A 12815-nucleotide genomic window follows, 5' to 3' on the forward strand; every position below is an offset into this window, starting at 1 on the left:
GGTTCTGGATGGTTTTGGAATTAGGCAGGAGTATCTGAATGCACTTCCAGAAAGTTCCTGTGTTAGGCCTGAATGACCTAACCAGGCATTGAAGCCCTTACTAAGGTGTTAGGAACTTCTGGTAGTGAAATCCAAAGGTGTGAACAGAAATTCAGTGCAGAAAAATATGCAGATGCTTTCTTAAAAGATAAGAGAGATTTAGAATATGAACTCCAACAGCAGCCTCCCAAATCCTGAATGATCCTAAGGCCTGACTCCAGAGGGCCTACGGTAGTTTTGCTGTTAGTTCTACAAAACGTAGGACAGTATCCAAATATAAAATCCTCTGCATATTTGGGGTTTTTTAATGTACCTAAAGGCTGTTGGGCCTCACAGACTATTTCAGCATTTTTTGAGGAAGAAAATATCAACAGGTATGTTCAAAGTCAAATGACAGTACAGCAGTTCCTCTCACTTGCCTAACTTATTTGCATCTCTCTAATCTGTCTTTGGTCACCCACAAGGGTCTTCAATCTAACTCTCAATAAATTTTGGAAAATTCTTAGAAAATACCCATTTAGGACCATTAATGTTTTTTTTTTTTTTTATGTTGGGAGAGTTGAGTCCCTACATTGCATGCGTTCAATAGCACAAATGATTGGAATAAACCACATGACGCCTTGTGTTTCCTGAATAGTTTAACTGGAATACCAAATATTCCTACGGCTACCACATCTCTGACTTTTACCAGCCAGTTATCTTGGGCAGATGAGAGCTGCTCATCCCTGTCAGAGACAACACATTTATTCTGCACAGTCTCCTGGTGAGAGGGATGTAGGTTACTGCAGGGCAGCACAACATCTACCCCACACACCCCCTCTAAATTGCAGTCTTGCTTTTGGGAACAAAGGCTTTCGAGAGGTCAGCTGGGCACCTCCCCATATCCACCTTCTTATTGTTTTTTGCTATTCCGCTGGCAGAGAAACTGTACTCCTGCTAATCTTATTAGCATCTGCTTCATCTGATCATTAGCATACTTCATTTGCCAATCAGCATATCCTAATTATTACTGGGCACCTGGCAGTGGCCACAGCAAATTGTGCCAGGAATAAAGCAAATGTGTCCACTCTCCTCACTGACTCCACTGAAGTTGCTGATGTTGCTCCCTACCTCTGCCTCACGTCACCTAGGCTCAGGCCAGCACACATTTCATGGCTGCTCTGCTAAATGACTCTCTGAAAGCACCTGCTAATTCACCCCTGACACAGCTTTTGCCATGCTCAGACCCCAGCTATAAGCAAGAGCCATACATTCTTGTCCCCAGCACTGAATCCACAGACTAGGCTGCTCTTTCTTTACCACTGCCATGGCACCTCTCATCCCTTCATGTCCTGCAGTCAGCACAAGAATGGTCCTCAGAAAATATCCAAGCATTTCAAAGTTTGGCCTGTATCACTAATTTCTTTGGTTTCTCTGTAGAATGGTGATGAAAAACATTCATCTTACAACAGTATAGCAGGGGATCTGGCCACTTTCGAAGCACTTTAATATCCTTTTAGGGATAGCATCATAAAAATATAGTGTAACTAATAATGTCTGAGGATTTTTGTTTATTAATTATGAGACTTAAATGAATTTCAGATTTTTAAACCCTGCAGATGGGGACTAGCACGCCAATATCCAAGTATTTATTAGATTTACAAGAACATTGACTTTAAGGTTATTCAAACCAGATTTTTTCTATTAATATTACACTGTTGTGCCAATCTCACAGCAGTTGGTATGTTATGAAGAAAACATCAGAGGGGTGTGGTAGTTGTCTGCAAAAGTTCAAAACAACACCATGGCTACAAACATGATATTGCTCATCTTGGTCTAATATTCTCAACCTTTTTCTGACCCAGGATTCATAACCAACAAAAGGAAAATATGAGGATGGCTTTTAGAGTTGTTTTTTTTCACCTAAGCTCAAGATGCCTGCCATACAGACCTCTCTGCCTGGGATAGGAGTCACCAGCTCCCTTTAAGGTCAGCAAAAGGTACTTCTGTTGTGCAGCTCATTTGAACAGGTTGTCATCTTGAGGGTGAGACAAATTCTTCTCAGAAGAGCTGGCCAGCTCAGATGCAAACACTCAATTCAGACAGATTAATCCTGCCTCCACTCAGTTCCCGATAAGCTCCATTAAATTGCAAAGCTGGTGCAGAAGAAGAGAAAGAGGAGAAAAGAAGCTATTTCTGCAAACATTAAATAGAAGGTCCATCAGGAAAGGGTTACCATCATCAGGGTGTCACAAGTGACTGCCCACCCCCTTCCTCACCCCCCAGAATCACCAGCAGCTTGGGGCAGCAGCTCGAGGAGGAGGCTTTGGAGTCTGTCAGCAGCCCAGCTGCTGGGCCAGGCACAGGAACCAAATTCCCACCAAGGCTTCCCAGAGGGGCAGGAAGCAGGACCAGCTCAGGGGCTTCGGCACTGAGGCAGCAATGTCCTCTCTCCCTTCATGCAGGCACTGTTACCTTCTCTTGCCTGGAGCTATAAAAATCTCTCCTGTTATTAATTACCGCCAAAGTTTTTGAAGTAAGAACAGCTTTAGTACGTTATCCTTGACACTGAAATTCACACTATCAGAATTATGTTATTTATTATTCCTTTGCCCCGTTAAGAACTTAAAAGTTTTATTTTTACTAATTGCCAGAGATTTGATGGCAATTTAGTTGGTTTTCTGTAAGTTACCTTTCATTAAGCTGGAGTGTATCACTTTCAGAAATGCAGTAGTGTTCTTCTGTCATGTGAGCGCTATTAAAAATGCCCCCTTTTGATGTGCAACCCCTTTAAATCTCTCCATATATGTGAAAGCCGTCTGGCTCTAAGGCAGGGGCTCTTATTTGGGTTTTTTACAACCTAGCAGAGAATAAAACTAATAAGTATTTCTCATTCTTTAAAGATTGATTTATTATCAGTTCCAAAAACATGCCTTTTCGTTTGGAAAGTCATTTGCTCGGTTATGATTGGATATAAACAGCTGCTAAGGGTCAGCACAGGCCTTGGTGCTTGTTATTGCTTGCACTCCTTATGATTTTAGCTCAGCATAACTAGCAGTGGTGTCCTGGGATTCCAGAGTCTGTACTGATTACCAACAAAAGCCTCTTTAAGATCAGCAGAAGCAGTCAAGGGACTAATGGTGCCAAGGCAGTCTGAGGCACTGGAGCAATGCCGCAGGTCATAAAATGAGCAATGACAATTGCCCTGTCCTTGCTGATTTTATCAGCCTGAGAGTTTTTTAGTATCACACGGAAGACAAAAGGAATCTTTAGTCTTGAATAATATTATCAGCAAACGTGGCTTGTTTGGGGCTTTTTTTTTTGATTTTTGTTTTCTGTTTGGTTTTGCTGCTGATCGCGTATTGTGTTCAAAAAGGCAGGTGGATGGATGTCTTAGTTATTATATATATACATAATGGCTTTACACCAGTGGCAGCTCCTTTCACTAGCTACTTGCTTTCACTGCTTTCTTAATATGCTTATTTTGGAGAAAGTAACAAAGAAAAATGGGAAGTTTTACTATTTTAAGTATGTTTATATATGTTGTAAAGTGGATATTATTCTTATATATGAATAGCTAAACTGTATGTCAAATTCACCTCATCAGTAGAGTTTTCATCAGGGCTTAAGCTAAAATGGAAATGATCTGTGACTACCTCATCTCTCACTCCAAATGAACATTTCAGAAAACCACTATATGACTGGCACTCTGTGCAAAATGCACAGGGATCAAGTTGAAGAAGTGTTCACGCTTCTTCAGCTGTGATCATCTGAATGAGGAAGATTTCAAAGCATTGTGGAATTCCCTGGAAGTTACACCAGAGATGAATTTGGCCTTTAGAATGAGGTTTTATACATCTCATTCACACACAGCTTCATCACAAGTGGAGACAATTTTTAAGAGAGTCTTAAAATTAATCCCAAATGAGGAAGCCTCTCTCTGAATGAGTGAAACTTGGCAGATTTACAAATTCAACCTGAGATGCATTAGCAGATCTTGTGTAGAGAAATTTGTATAATATCTGCCTACATGATACCTGTTTAAAATCAGGTCTAGCAATCATATTTCTCCTGAATTGAATACATCATAGAAATAAAACATATCAACAAGCAGTTCAGGCTTGCTGTGTTTTGAAATACTGGGTATTCCCATTTCCAGTACTGACTATTACCATTTCCAGTAAGAGCCACATATTTCAAGTACACTCAAATTCAGTCACTCTCAGGCCCAGATTTGCTAAGGGGTGTGGGCACCACATCCACTTGGTATTCACTGAGCTCCTAAATAACTTCTTCATTTTTTTAAATTAAAATAAAATAAACTGGGGGAAAATGTCCTGAAATAAATTTGAAGGAATCAAAACAGGGATTTTTTTTTCTCTATGTGAAAATCTCATTCAAAACGCGAAGAGCTTGGGGTGACCAAAAAATGGTCTGGAACTGTAAGCTTGTAATTGCTTTGCAGATCATTTATATTTTCATGCATAATTTTAATGATATCTGGCACAAATCATCACTAATGACAATCCAGAGTTCAAATAGGAAGAGCACAAATTCTATGGCATAATTCATTTCTGGCAGCAGGGGAAACTTAAATCAAGATTCAGACAATTATGTAAGCAGAGTGGAGACAGTTTGTCACACATCACTTCTGTCTTGGAATTGCCTGTGTGCTCTTTCAACTACCTCTGTGGTTCATCTCTAGGTATTCATGCAAGGTGTCTAATAGGATGTTACTGTAGGGTCTCATTGCAAGTGATGCAGTAGACAGAAACATTTAGCACATTATTAAGCAGGGGAACACAGACAGGGTCAAAAAGCAGTAGAAGAAAAATGGCAAAAGAATGAAAGAATGAAAAATTAAACATATTATCAAAGGAAGGCTCGGATAAAAAAACGTTTTCCACTACATACATATTCTATAAGAAAGCAGAATGTATGTTTTGTAGCAAAATCCCCAAATGCATGCAAAAATCTCTTCATAGAAGACTGAATAATACTGAAGATTTCCTTCAAAATTCTCATGTTTTGGTCAACAGACAGGTGCACCCCTTTCAAATAAACATTCACTAAAAGCTTATGAAAGAATTTTGGGGAGAGAGCTCTCTGATCAAAGAAGACCAGAGGAAATAATGGACAGAGGCAGTTTGAGTATTTGAGTTTGGTGCCAAGCTTATGACTTTCCCATCTTTCCTATCTCCAGTGGCCTTCCCATCTTTTTGATGTTCAGTCCAGCATGCATCAATACCAAGTTTTTCATTTTGTAGGCTGGCAGTGGGTTCCATTAGTTAAATTTCTGAATTTCCTCATGTTCCAATTCCCTTGTTAGTCATTGTTAAGAACCAAATGTACAGCAATTTCTTGACCCAAAGAACAAATGTTTCTTGCAGGATCAGGCAGAAGGAAAGGCCCAACCCAGAGCAGGCATTACTCTCTCCCTCAGCACACTCGTGGCCAGTTCTCACCCTACTCCTTCCTGTTGGCACCAGCTCTGAGATGGACACCATATAAAACAGTCTTCAGTGGAGAAATTTTTGCTGGACAGTTCCCCAGTGATATTTCCAGAGTCCCTGAGGGAGGATCTGCGGCAAATTTTGAGGCTCACTGTAATTCATACAGCATCCTTTAAACAAGTCTGTGAAGCACAACTGCACTTCATGGAGACTCTAAAAGGCAGTGCAGCTCAGATTTCCATTACCCTCTGAAAGAATAGCCATGATAATAACCAAGGAAAACTTGAGAGCACTTGAGTTCTGTTTGTTGCTCAAGACTAGCTCAGGGCTAAAACACATATATGCTCAATTGACTCTGTGATACCACTCTTGTGTCACTCTGTGGGGAATAAACTGGCTAATGTCAAGTTATTAAGAGCCAGTAAGTGTTCAGAATTGTTATACAGAAAACACATTGACATTATCTATGTTTGGGGTACGGGGGGTGTTTAAATAGGAAATCTCTTGCCCATTTCTTTTTTCATCAAAAATAGGCTGATGCAGACATGTAGGGAAAAACTGGTGCACACCTTAATTTGACTTTGATGTGTAGTGAGGATGACTCACAGATTCCCAATCTGGTAAAACATACCCCTAGATGCTTGTGTAGCTATGCCCACTTCACAATCAGGCCACTTACCAGCATGAGTAAAGTTATGCAGCTATTCTAATATGTCTTCTGCACAATTTTATGCAATTGCATTTTTTCCTTTAAAAACCCACAAATTTGAAAACAAGATGTCACTTGATTATTTGCAGGAAGAGCTTAAGATGAACATACAAATATCTTTTTTACTTAGGACTACCTAATAATCCCGAATCTTCAATCTATTTCCAAAGTTACTCAGACCACCTTTATTTTTCTTGACACTTTTTCAAATCCAGAAACCAAAAGGACATAGTTTCAAATGTGGTTTGTTTTATAATGCTCCTCTTTATAACATTCAGTGCTACTTTAAAATTGTGTCCAAATATGGCAACATACTGGCCTAATTTTGTGAAGACAATGATAAATAATGAATATTGGTGAAAGAGAAGTAGAATACAAGCTGTTTCAGTAACAGCTAGTATTTTTTTTTATTTTTCTAGTAAACATAAAGCTAGAAATACCATGGATTTTTTTTTTGCCTTGGAAACACTTCTGTAAGAAAAAAAAGGAGTGAATTATTGGTTTCATCCAGTTGTGCTAGTTCTAAAGGATAATGTTTATAAATTCCACCCCATCAAACATTTCACACTGCCAACATCAAGCAAAGAGATGTGTTTGAGAAGCAAAAGGGAATTCTACCAGGAAAAACATTATGTGCCTAGTGTAGTTATGTAAAAGTAATAGAGGATCTTGGGGGATGAATCCCCAAGAAGCATCAATTAATTAATTGAAGAACATGGCAAACAAATCCAACAAATTCCTCAAATAGATGGCATCTTATCTCTAGTACCAAATGGGTAAGATTATTTTTAGAATTCTGTTTTCTCTAACTGGACTCTTACTCTGCACCAGCTAAGAAAACACAATATAAATACCTATAACAATTAGGCTGTGATCAATAAGAAATCAAAAAGCAAAGCTCATACTTCATATAATTTTAAATACTCATCCTATAGTGCCCTCAGACAGAAATACTTGGTGAAAAGGAAAAAGGTGCATTGGTTACACAGTTGTAAAATCTCAGTGATTGCAGCAAAAAAGCTGTGTTTCTTGCTTGTATATACCAATTGTTAATTCTAACAGAGGTACAGAAGTAATGGAAACATTCTATGTCAAGTACTACATCAAAATAATGGGATGTTTCTGCTCCTATACAGGCTGCTGTGTACAGACATGGTTGTTACTTAACATGTCTGCCTGCTTTTAGAGGACAAAGGTGGAAACAGAAGTGCTCATGTGGGTCATAGTCCTGACACGTGGCCCACATATCCTGGGTGAGGAAAATCTCTCATATCATGCCGTTTGATGTCTGCTTCCTAGAAAGCTTAATCCTACAAGTGGGACCTCATATTGAACATGTGTAATCTTGAAATTGGAGTTCTCATGAGATTTGAGGCCTAATTTGATAGTCAAAAGACATTTTTGAAGTATCTCTGCTCTGCCTAATGCAGATGCAGAAGAGGGATAAATGGGGCACTGCTGGTTTGCAATGCTGGTGGGCATTGAAATGGGTGATGAGAGGAAAGAGAGCAAATAAGATATGAAGCACCACAGTCTGTGAGGATATTTGGGAAAGACACAATGCAGCGCCTGAATCTGTAACTCTAGACTTTTTTGTCTGAACTCAGATATTAGTGACACTTTGGGGAAATTAGCAAGGAGCACTGGCAGACTTTTAAATCATGTCAAAAATGTCTCCTAATGCCTGTTTTAAAATAGTCTCTTATCTACAAACCATGTGACAAGTACTTCAGCTAGACAAGATGATCTCTGCAGTTTGCAACATGACTGAATGATTCAATTTAGGGCACAAGTTAATCTTCAAGTGATAAAATAGGACAGAAGTCCTAATAGTAATGTCCAATTTCCCTATAAAACAATAACCAATGCAATACTAATAGAGTGATAGCTGAGCCTCTGGATTGTCGATTTCTCGGCTGTTTAGGTGGCCTGGAAAGGCCCGGGGTGGCCTTGAAGAGCCGACGCTTCAAAGGACGAGAAGAGACTTCTGATCTTTTCTCGGTCTCATTGTTTATTAATTGTTTATCTAAAAGATTTTCTTTCAGCCCGACAGAGGTCTGCTCAGCAGCCAGCCATGAGCACACTGCGAGCCCCCGGGGCGGTCACTTATCTTTATACCTGAAGTTACGTATACAATATTTATAACTTTTCCCCAATACCTTCTACCCTTATTAACCGGTGCACTTTTAGTAATAACCAATCCCAAAGTGCCACCATCACCACAGAAGATGGAGGCCAAGAAGAAGAAGAAGAAGGACAGGACACGCCCCAATTCCTCCATCTTACTTCTTTAGACCCCCCTGTACAGAAATCCTAAACCCTGTGTTTTACACTCTAATTAACTTATCCCTTCACCATTCGCCCAGTGAATTCCTCCTATCCTCATACAGGTGTCGTCTCCTGTGTAGGCTCAAAGTCCAGCCACCAGACACTCATTCCAGGACTCCCAAGCCCCCCAAGGGTGTTCTCGGCCACTCTGCACCTCCATCCTGAGGCACTGAGATCCCACACTGGATTACTGCTTTGAGTATGGGTAAAAACTCTGTCACTCAGAGGGACTCTGCAGCACAGAAAAGCTGAGTTATTCAGTCTGAGAGAAAGAGCAGAGTGAGTGCAGTGTCAGGCTATGAGTGTGTGAAGGATACCATGGGTCCTTCTTACTGTGTAACTGTACACAGACACTCCACACCCTCTCCCACTCTCTATCCATCCTGGCTGCTTACAAAGTGAATTCTGTAGCACAGGAATGCAGAGTCTTTTCAACCCTACTCATAACAAGATCCTCCAAACCAAAATTTTCAAATTAAAATGCCCTTAACCTTTCTATTATCATCTGGGTGCTAAATATTCATAAAACCATATGTGAACATTCTGCTGGTTTTTCCCTTTGTTTGAGGGTCTTATCTACTGGTCCAACACATAGACTAAGAAAATAACTAGCACCTAATTTTGAGCTACTTTTATTTTAAATAAGCATATCCCTTGACTAATAACCTGGTCACCGTGCAGTGTGCTACTGGATTCAAATTTGGCCCCAACCCACTGTAGACTAAGTAATCTCAGGCATGTGAGTCATTAGAAGAATCCCTCTGAATGTCACACATATAATTGCAGCAAAAAGACTACCTCTATTTACCTCTCCTGCAATGGCTGTAGTGTAGACAAGCAGGCTCTGTTGACATTTCTCAAAACCAATTATTCATCTGTTAACAATTCACCTATTCTGTCCCTCCTGCCTCCTTTTTAAGGTCATGCTTTTCATGTAGATATTTAAAAGCTTCACTATGCAACCTATACAAGGCCCTTATTATTGTAAAACTCATTAAATAAAATAAAGCAACTAAACACAGAGTAAAAAGAGGATTCAAATGAACATTCCTGTTGAAGAAAATTCCTCTTTAACTCCTTTTGAATACTGGTGTATAAAACCTTTTCTGTAATCAATATTTACTTTAGCCTTTACCTTGGCCACAAAAAGAAGTCCTTTCTGTATCTGCTAGTGTATCTCTAATTTGGAGAATGCAACATGTTTCTTCAAAAATGTTGCAAAGTATCAAAGTTCAATATTTTTATGAATGTTTTACAAAAGTTGGAGAATTTAAACCAAATATATTAGAGATATTTTCTGTTAGGTCAGCTACTTCATTTGTGCTGCCAAAAAACAAAAGACATTCCTTCCAATGCAATCCCTAGTGTTTTGCTTGGCTGTGCTTCAAATTACTCAAGCCAGAAATATTTTTATATAATTTTACATTATTTAAATCTTATGAAAAGCTGAACTTGCCTCTGATAAGCAGAAAAGATGACATAAGTGTCCTGATACAGACTATCCTGAACATCCCAGAAATCTGTGACCTTATGCAGAATACAGATCAGCCATCTCTTCCTTGCTACATGAATTTCATTATAAAATCAGAACAGACCCAGAATGGAGCTGGCACCAGAATGGGACAGACTGTGACAGTTTTACTCATGCCAAGAAGTCCCTTACTCCATAGGCGTGTTCCCTGGCTTGAGTGAGCCAATTCAGTAGGAGTCTGGATTTAGTGTGAATGAAGGTACTGTAAATTTCACTAAAAGTGAAAGCACTTCTGTATTGCTATAAAATAATTCTAACTTTGATTTGAACTTATAGATTAAGTGTCCAGATGAGTGAGACAATGTAGTAAGAACTCTTGGACCATCACCTATAAACTAAACTCAACTGTAAATGTCTGAGCTCCTGGGAAACCAATCCCATACAAGACCACCTGTTGAAATACAGCAATGGATAACCTAGTAACTAGAATGGAAAAATAATAGGCAACACATTTATAAACCAAGTTATTTCCAACCCAACTGAAAATCAGGACCATTAGGAGTAGACCACATCAAAGAAAATGAGCACTGCAATACATTTTTATATATATATATATATATATATATATATATATATATATATATATATATCTCAGCATCAGTATAGTAACCAATTTAGGTATAAGTAAAGTGATGTCACTGCCACCTAAACACTGTGGATCTTCTTAAAATTAAAATGAAATTATGTTTGAAGAGAAATTCTGAAATACTTGGTTACGTTCTGGTGGGGGTTTTTTTCCACTTGCAGTATTCACCAAATGAAAAGAGGAAAGAAACTGAAAACTGACAATTCATTTGGTGTTTCTGGTTGATAGCAGAAGAAGGAAGGAGAACTTATTCTTACGAGGTTTCCAGCAGATTTCACGTCAAAGAGGTTAGAATAGTTTGAATAAACGCCACATAAACATCTGGGGCCAGATTCATGGGATATTCCAGCTGCTTTGGAGCAATTCAGTGACACAAAGCAGCAGTAAAACCCACTTTACTGGCCATTTAAGTCAAGTTTATGGCTGCTTTGCATTCCCAGAGCAGCTCAAAACAGCCAATACCATTGAAACTTACTCTGAATTTCTGGGCTTTGAATGGAGCTGCAACCTAACTCCAAAATCCTCTAATGTGTCTATTTCTACTAGACATAGCATTCTAGCTCAGCATGTGTCTGCTCATCACCACCTTTATTTGCAGTGTGATTGTAATGATCTAATTAGGAACTAAAAGTACTTTCAGTCAATGACACTCCTTGAAGTTTAAAGAAACACAACTTTCAATGAGTTCAAGTAACTGTTAAAGCAGCGTAGCATTTTCTTTCTAATTAATCTGTTTCTCAGGATGCACACTGTAGTTTCAGTCCCTATAATACGCTATAGCTCTTGCTGGGAGCACACTATAAGATTTGCACTGAGTTTTCCAGACCTCAGGACTGAAGCCTGCCAGGCTTGCCCTGTCTTGCCCTGGGTTTTCCAGCTGGCAAATTTACCTCTCTTGATTTTTTTTTTTAACATCAAGCCGTCTAATGTAACAGGTTTGATTTGTTTTATTTTTTTTAATCTTTATATGGTATATTATTTATACCGCTATGATTTATATTTTACAACTCCAGTATACACAATGATGCAGTGTAAAGAAATGCAATAGAGAAATGGAGGGAAGATGTAGTATGGAGGAATACCTCCATGGGATGACAAGAAATGTATACAGAGAGATCTGTTACTCAAGACCCTCAGCTGTAAGCAACTAACCTACAGTCAGTGAAAGAAATGCACACCTGGACAAAACTGAGTTCAGGTATAACTGAGAATAAAGACATAACATCTAGCCTACAAAAAGGGCACATATCCAGAAAATTTGGACACAATTTAAAGCTGCAGACCCAGGGTGAGAAAAGAGCAAATATGCACTTATATGTTAGCAAGAATATATAAAGTCCTTCATTGAGGAAGAGGAAACCACAAAGATGAACATCATATTTCTTCAAGTGAATGACTAGAAGCTGACAAATCTGCATTGCCCCAACATGCTTAAGAGCAAAATGAAACAAGCAAACTTGGGAGCAAGGGGAGAAGGAAAATGTTGAGCATAATAATAGAAAAAACAGTGGAAAATAAGCATGTGTATAACATTTTAAACTACATCGTTATTATTAATGAGACTTTCTGTATTAAAATATTCTTTTCTGACATGAAATTTGCACAAATGATTCTTGGATTATACTGAAAATATTTTAGACATGACAACAACAAATTCTTGGCTTTATATATATAAGGTGTGCTTTTTTGCTCACGTACAATATTTTGTGCATAACAACACATATAATAAATAATAGTGATCAACAGCCACCTCCCAGGATTTTGCAGAAATGCATTATTGAATGTTCTTGAAGACATTGCATGTTATAATCATGAGTACCATGAGTACCATTAACCAAATGTAGTAGGAGGCCTAAATGAAAAATGGTGTGGAAATTAATAACCCTGTATTTAGAGCAAGGTTTGTATTTTATGAGATAAATAAGACTTGGATCTCCATCCCACCTATGAAGAGTTGAAAAGTCATGAAGGACCAGTCAGTCATTCGTTAGGTGAAGCAGGAGTCCCTGGAACTGTAGCATAATGGTGTTGGCTGAAGAAGTTAAATTAACATTACACCAGGAGCCATATATTTCCTGGTTTTTCAGTGCTTCATTTAGCAACCTTAATATTCTTTTAACCACAGGTATTTAGTGTCATGTATATACAATATCTGTTTTCTCATTAGTTTTTTTTCCATTTTTCTGCCTG

Source organism: Ammospiza nelsoni, chromosome 2 (assembly GCF_027579445.1).
Source record: "Ammospiza nelsoni isolate bAmmNel1 chromosome 2, bAmmNel1.pri, whole genome shotgun sequence".
Taxonomy (NCBI): Eukaryota; Metazoa; Chordata; class Aves; order Passeriformes; family Passerellidae; genus Ammospiza; species Ammospiza nelsoni.